General features: G+C 44.2%; 1 pseudogene; it reads left to right on the top strand.

Annotated features, from left to right (window-relative positions):
* Positions 1 to 2,498: 2,498 nt before the first annotated feature.
* Positions 2,499 to 6,660, top strand: LOC105475694 (dual specificity protein kinase CLK2 pseudogene; annotated as a pseudogene).
* Positions 6,661 to 7,299: the final 639 nt, after the last annotated feature.

Here is a 7,299-nt window from a genome sequence, read left to right as displayed (position 1 = left end):
GGGCAAGTTCCATAGCCTCTCTAAGCCTCCGTTTCCCATCTGCAAAGTGTCAGTAATAAGAGTACATCAAAAAGATATTGTGAGGATTACAATGAGAATGTGAGCTGATGTGTATAGTTTCCACAGTACCGCCATCCCTTGGTATCCATGGGGGACTGATTCCAGGACTCCATAGTATAACAGAATCTGCAGATGCTCAAGTCTTGTAGTTGGCTCTCTGTATCCACAGGTTCTGCATCCACTATTATCATTGTAAGCACACTAAAGCATTAAAGAAAGACACTGAAGCAAGTAACTCATGAAATGGTCCTTTATGCTAAAGTATGTATGTTAAGCCAATGGCCTATATTTGATTCTAAACACCTCACTATTCACTGTTTCCAAACACTTGTAGTAGCACTCAATAAATACATCGTGGCCAGGCACGGTGGCTCACATCTGTAATCCCAGCACTTTAGGAGGCTGAGGCGGGCGGATCACAAGATCAGGAGATTGAGACCATCCTGGCTAACATGGTGAAACCCCATCTCTACTAAAAATACAAAAAATTAGCCGGGCATGGCAGCGTGTGCCTGTAGTCCCAGCTGCTGGGGAGGCTGAGGCAGGAGAATGGTGTGAACCCAGGAGGCGGAGCTTGCAGTGAGCCAAGATCGCGCCACTGCACTCCAGCCTGGGCGACAGAGCGAGACTCCTCTCAAAAAAAATAAATAAAAATAAATAAATAAATACATTGTGAATCGCCAGGCATGATGGCTCACACCTGTAATTCCAGAATGTTGGGAGGCCAAGGCAGGTGGATCACCTGAGGTCAGGAGTTCAAGACCAGCCTCGTCAACATGGTGAAACCCAGTCTCTACTAAGATACAAAAATTAGCTGGGCATGGTGGCGGTGCCTGTAATCCGAACTATTCAGGAGGCTGAGGCAGGAGAATTGCTTGAACCCGGAAGGCAGAGGTTGCAGTGAGCCGAGATCGCGCCACTGCACTCCAGCCTGAGCAATAGAAACAAAAAAAAAAAAAAAAAAAAACACGCACACACGCAAACAAAAACAAAAAAACATTGTGAATGAATTATCACTTCTCAGCCTTTTGGCTAAGATTAAGTGTGAATGAATGAATTTTTCTGCTAACCCCAGTACACAAATCTCTGGACACTGTATATATTTAATACATGTTGTTTGGCTCTCTGACAGAGATTTTCCTGGTCTCTGTCTAACGATTCATGTAACTTTCAAGATTTTCTGTTACTTCCATAGTATTCCACACCTTGGTAGACAAGAGTATATTAATTTAGAAGGTTCAAGAGATGAAAATAATAATAATAATAAAAATAATTGTTATGATCTTTTATAGCACTTTTCACTGTAGAAACCATTTTCCTAGAAGTAATGGGAGGTATTGCCAAACTCCACCCACTCATCTGTCAAAGAAAGACCTAGAATCAGAAGAACATAATTAGTTGCTCAAATTAATTCAATCAGAGTTGAAGCCATTCCTTTCTGGAATCAAGGAGAATAACCACAGCCAACTCGTATCAGGCCCAAGATAGAAAAGTGTCACCTTCCTCAATGCCATAATAGGGGAGAAAGTAGTCTATTCCTAAAAGGCAAGCTCAGAATATCATGGTAACAAGAAAAAATAACCTTTCCAGAGGTTAATGGTTGTCTCTGAGGAAAAGAGTTAGAAACTGAACTGGGAGAAAAAATTGGAATTGGAGTACCTACTTCCATATATATATACACACACACACACACACACACACACACATATATATATATACACTTTTTTTTTCCTACTTCCGTATTTTTTTATCTTTTTCTTTTTCTTTTTTTTTTTTTTTTTTGAGACAGGGTCTCATTCTGTCACCTAGGCTGGAGTGCAGTGGTGTCATTTCAGCTCACTTGCAGCCTCAACTTGCCAGACCCAAGCCATCCTCCCACCTCAGCCTCCTGATCACGTGGGACTACAAGTGAACACCATCATGCTCAGTCAATTTTTTGTATTTTTTTAGTAAAGACGGGGTTTCACCATGTTGCCCAGGCTGGTCTTGATCTCCTGGTTTAAAGTGATCCACCCACCTCAGCCTCCCAAAGTTCTGGGATTACACACGTGAGCCATGGTGTTCAGCTTTGGCGACAGAGCAAGACCCCATCTGGGGGGGTGTGGTGGGGGAAGAGGTAAAACGGACAGCAGCAAACCACAGGTGTGATAGGAGAGAATACTGAGCTGAGATCAGTCTCCTAAAATATGAATCCGATTTCAGGATTATTCATTTATCTGACTGTCAAGAACGCCTTTGAACAGGAGGAAGACTTTGGGGAGAGGGTGGGGTTTGTTGAAAGGGCACCGAGAAGGGAGGGGGGTGGTACCCAAACAATTTGTTTACATAATGTTTTTTGGACCTGAAATATGTAGAAAAGTACTTTGAAAATAAAGTACTGTACTAAGTTTATTTTTCTTATTGTTTGCATATTCTCCCTCCCAGATAATTTACAGAGGGCTCTAAAGCTGATCCCCTGGGAGCTTCAGAGTTTAGTGACTCCGTCTGATGATTTCCCCTATTCTTTTCTACAATGTGCTAAGTCAAATTATGGCCAAATGACCTATTCCATGGTAATTCAGCTTCTAAATACATTTTGCAGAGTGCTTCCAAAAGTTTAAAGAAAAAAACAACTTTACATAAATTGTTTTTACTTCCTTCACCTTAAATCAGTTATTCGGTTCCTTTGAAGAATATGCTGCTTTAGCAATCCCCAAAGTGAACCCAGATACCCAGGACTACTGATTGTTACATCAGAGTTTTTGAAAACGCCAATACTAGAAACAGGCCGACAGTTAAGCAGAGGCGGGCAGGACTGAAGCGGAGCCCGAGAATGGGGCAGGAGGTCCCAGGGTCTCGGGTTGCGGGGTGGAGCAGCACTTCGTCGCCGCTCGGGTGCCGGGACTCCGGCCGCGGTGCCGCCGCCATCATGGACTTCCTGCGGGCCACGCGCGCGGGCCTCGCCGCCAGAACGATGCCTCATCCTCGAGGGTACCATCCCTCAGAGCGAGGCAGCCGGGGGAGTCACCGTGAACACTATCGGAGCCGAAAACATAAGTGACGAAGAAGTCGCTCCTGGTCAAGTGGTAATAACCGGACACGACGGCGGCGGCGAGAGGACAGTGACCATGTCCGGAGGAGGCGCAGCCGGACATTTAGCCGCTCATCTTCGCAGCACAGCCGCGGGAAAGCCAAGCGTGTAGAGGACCACGCTGAGGGCCGCCTCATCTACCACGTCGGGGACTGGCTACAAGAGCGATATGAAATCGTTAGCACTTTAGGAAGGGGGACCTTCGGCCGAGTTGTACAATGTGTTGACCATTGCAGGGGTGGGACTCGAGTTGCCCTGAAGATCGTTAAAAATGTGGAGAAGTGTAAGGAAGCAGCTTGACTTGAGATCAACGTGCTGGAGAAGATCAACGAGAAAGACCCTGACAACCAGAACCTCTGTGTCCAGATGTTTGACTGGTTTGACTACCATGGCCACGTGTGCATCTCCTTTGAGCTTGGGCCTTAGCACCTTCGATTTCCTCAAAGACAACAACTACCTGCCCTACCCCATCTACCAAGTGTACCACATGGCCTTCCAGCTGTGCCAGGCTGTCAAATTCCTCCATGATAACAAGCCGATGCATACAGACCTCAAACCTGAAAATATTCTGTTTGTGAATTCAGACTATGAGCTCACCTACAACCTAGAGAAGAAGCGAGATGAGCGCAGTGTGAAGAGCACAGCTGTGCAGGTGGGAGACTGGCAGTGCCACCTTTGACCATAAGCACCATAGCACCATTGTCTCCACTCGCCATTACCGAGCACCAGAGGTCATCCTTGAGTTGGGCTGGTCACAGCCTTGTGATGTGTGGAGTATAGGCTGCATCTTCTTTGAATACTGTGTGCGCTTCACCCTCTTCCAGATCCATGACAACAGAGAGCATCTAGCCATGATGGAAAGAATCTTGGGTCCTACCCCTTCGTGGATGATCCCAAAGACAAGAAAGCAGAAACATTTTTACCGGGGTCGCCTGGATTGAGATGAGAACACATCAGCTGGGCACTATGTTTGTGAGAACTGCAAACCACTGCGGCAGTATCTGACCTCAGAGGCAGAGGAACACCACCAGCTCTTCAATCTGATGGAAAGCATGCTAGAGTATGAACCAGCTAAGCGGCTGACCTTGGGTGAAGCCCTTCAGCATCCTTTCTTTGCTTGCCTTTGGGCTGAGCCACCTAACAAGTTATGAGACTCCCGTCGGTATATCAGTCTGTGACGATCAGGCCCTGCGCCCCCCTGCATCTTTTATAGCAGTGGGTGTCCAGTCCAGGACACTGGTCCTTTTTTTATAAAAGAGAACAGAACCAGAGTTCACTCCTTGCTCCTGGTTTTCTGTATACCTGTGAATATGTGAAATATAGCAAATATGAAAGAACTTGTACCTATCACTTCAACCCCTGCCTTGTACATAATGCTATTTCATTCACACACTTTCCACCCTCATCTGCCCCCTCATACGGAGTTGGATGGGCGCCGAGTGAGATAACCAGGTGGCATCTACCCCATGTTTTATAAGGAATTTTGTAAAGTTTTATAAGGAATTTTGTGAAATGAAATAACGTACTTCATTTGACCCCCCCAAAAAATTAGTTGGGCATAGTGGTGCACACCTGTGGTTCCAGCTACTCAGGAAGGTTACACAGAAGGATTGCTTGAGCCTGGGAGGCAGAGGTTACAGCAAGCCAAGATTATGCCACTGCACTCCAGACCCTGTCTCAAAAATTTAAAAAAAAAAAAAAAAAAAAAAAAGTGAAGTAAGCCTCCCTAAAGGGCACCATTGTTGGGAAGGCCTAAATCTGGAAGTGCCTTCCAATGGGCTGTGAGGAGTGCCTGACCCTTCATGGAAGTTCTCTTTTTCCACATAATAATAGTCCAAAAGGTTTCGTCTGGAGGAGTCCTGACAGGTCAGGGGAGGGAGAGGCCCAACCTGCCTCTTAGGGTTTCAGAATGTGAGAGAGGTCTGTCAACCATGAGAAAAACTCCTAGTCCAAAGCAAAATAAAGAGAAGAGTTTGGGCCAAGACAAATATTTTAATTCTCTATTCCTTATGCTGGGAACTCATCTTGCCCCAATTCAAATGTAAGCCTTGCCTATAGAAAGTAATTTTTTTTTTTTTTTTTGAGACGAAGTTTTGCTCTTGTTGCCCAGGCTGGAGCTCAATGGTGCGATCTCGGCTCACCGCAACCTCCACCTCCTGGGTTCAAGTGATTCTCCTGCCTCAGCCTCCCAAGTAGGTGGGATTACAGGCATGTGCCACCATGCCCAGCTAATTTTGGAATTTTGGTAGAGGCAGGGTTTCTCCATGTTGGTCAGGCTTGCCTCAGACCCCCTACCTCAGGTAATCTGCCCCCCTGAGAGTCCCAAAGTGCTAGAATTACAGGCATGAGCCACCACACCTGGCCTAGAAAGTAAATCTTAATCTCTAAAACTCCCAGATATAAAGGGCAAAAAGGCAAAGGTGAACATTCAAATAATCAAGATTATAATGACCATTATTTTTCCTAGCAGATTCAAGGTAATGCTCACACACATTCGGTGAGATGGATTTTAACCAAACAGAAGGCACAAATATGTATCTTTTCTCACTAATCTGCCTGAATGCAAAAATTACCTACATTGTGTTCATTATTATAAAATTCAAAATAATCACCCCATGTAAAGTAAATGAAATGATGAATGCAATTTTATTTAAAATTCATTACTATAACTTTTTTCCATATAAGGAGCTAGGTTTAGAAATTAAAGCCTCTGAATAGGCCAGGCATGGTGGCTCATGCCTGTAATTCCAACATTTTGGGAGACTGGGGCAGAAGGATGGCTTTTGGCCCGGAGTTCAAGGCTGCAGTGAGTTATAATAGTGCCATGCCACACCAGCCACACCAGCCTGGGCGACAGACTGAGACCCTGTCTCTTTAAAAAAAAAAAAAAAAATCTTTCTCTCTCTATATATATGTATATATGGCTGGGCACCATGGCTCATACCTGTAATACCAACACTTTGGGAGGGTGAGGCAGTTGGATCTCCCAAGGTCAGGAGTTCCAGACCAGCCTGGCTGACATGGTGAAACCCCATCTCTACTAAAAATACAAAAAATTAGCTGGGCATGGTGTCGGACGCCTGTAATCTTCAGCTACTCAGGAGGCTGAGGCAGGAGATTCGCTTCAACCCGGGAGGCAGAGGTTGCAGTGAGCTGAGCTTGTGCCATTGCACTCCAGCCTGGTCAACAAGAGCAAAACACTGTATCAAAAAAAAAAAAAAAAAAGTATATATATATGTGTGTTTGATAAATCCCAAGGATAAAGTCATTTTACTTGGCTAATTGCAATTTTATAAACTAAAAGGACAAAAAGGAATAGCTTTGACAGACGTTTCTAATGAATCATCTTTATTGCTGTAAACTCATAGAAAACTTAAAATTGTTACTATAGTGAATAATAAAAGGAAAGTATTTTCAGAACTTCCAGGCCAAATTGATGTGCAGTGTTTTCTTAGATTCCAAAAACTGTAAGGGTAAAGGGACCCGTACAAGACTTGAATTCATTCATTCTACACTCCCTGACATTTGAAGGTCATCCAGCTTAAAACAAAACAAAACAAAAAAACTCAAGTGATAGTAAACTCACTACTTTCAAAGGAACTTTATTTAATCTTCAGGAAACTTCATTTTTAAAGTTCTTCTGTATATTGAAAATAAATCTGTCTTCCATCTACCTCTTGGCCTGAGTCCTATCCTTTAGGACCATACCTTCAGGAACAATCACTCTTCATGCTCCCTCTGCATCTGCTCTTTTCCAAGGTCTATCAAGTTCTTTTTTTTTTTTTAAGAGACAGGGTCTCCCTATGTTGCCCAGGCTGGTCTTGAACTCCTGGGCTCAAGGGATCCTCCTTCCTCAGCCTCCCAAAGTGCTAGGATTACAGGCATGAGCCACCACATCTGGCTCCAAGGCCTTTCAGTTCTAAGGATCAGTGATTTGGGTTGAGTTCGGCTGTGTGGTTCTCCTACCAGTCTTACTTGGAATCACTTATGCAGCTGCAATCATCAGGCAGTGTGACTGGGGCTAGATGGTCTAAGATGACCTCATTCCTTGTATCAGATACTGTGCTGAGCATTTTATTTGCATTACTTTCTCAACAACCTAGGAGATAAACTCTATTATTATGTCGTATTAGAAATGAATATAGGTGAAAAAGAAATTTAAAAAAATA

This window comes from Macaca nemestrina, chromosome 4 (assembly GCF_043159975.1).
Source record: "Macaca nemestrina isolate mMacNem1 chromosome 4, mMacNem.hap1, whole genome shotgun sequence".
Lineage (NCBI taxonomy): Eukaryota > Metazoa > Chordata > Mammalia > Primates > Cercopithecidae > Macaca > Macaca nemestrina.
The sequence above is the reverse complement of the archived record's forward strand: the minus strand, read 5'-3'. Positions and strand labels throughout refer to the sequence as shown.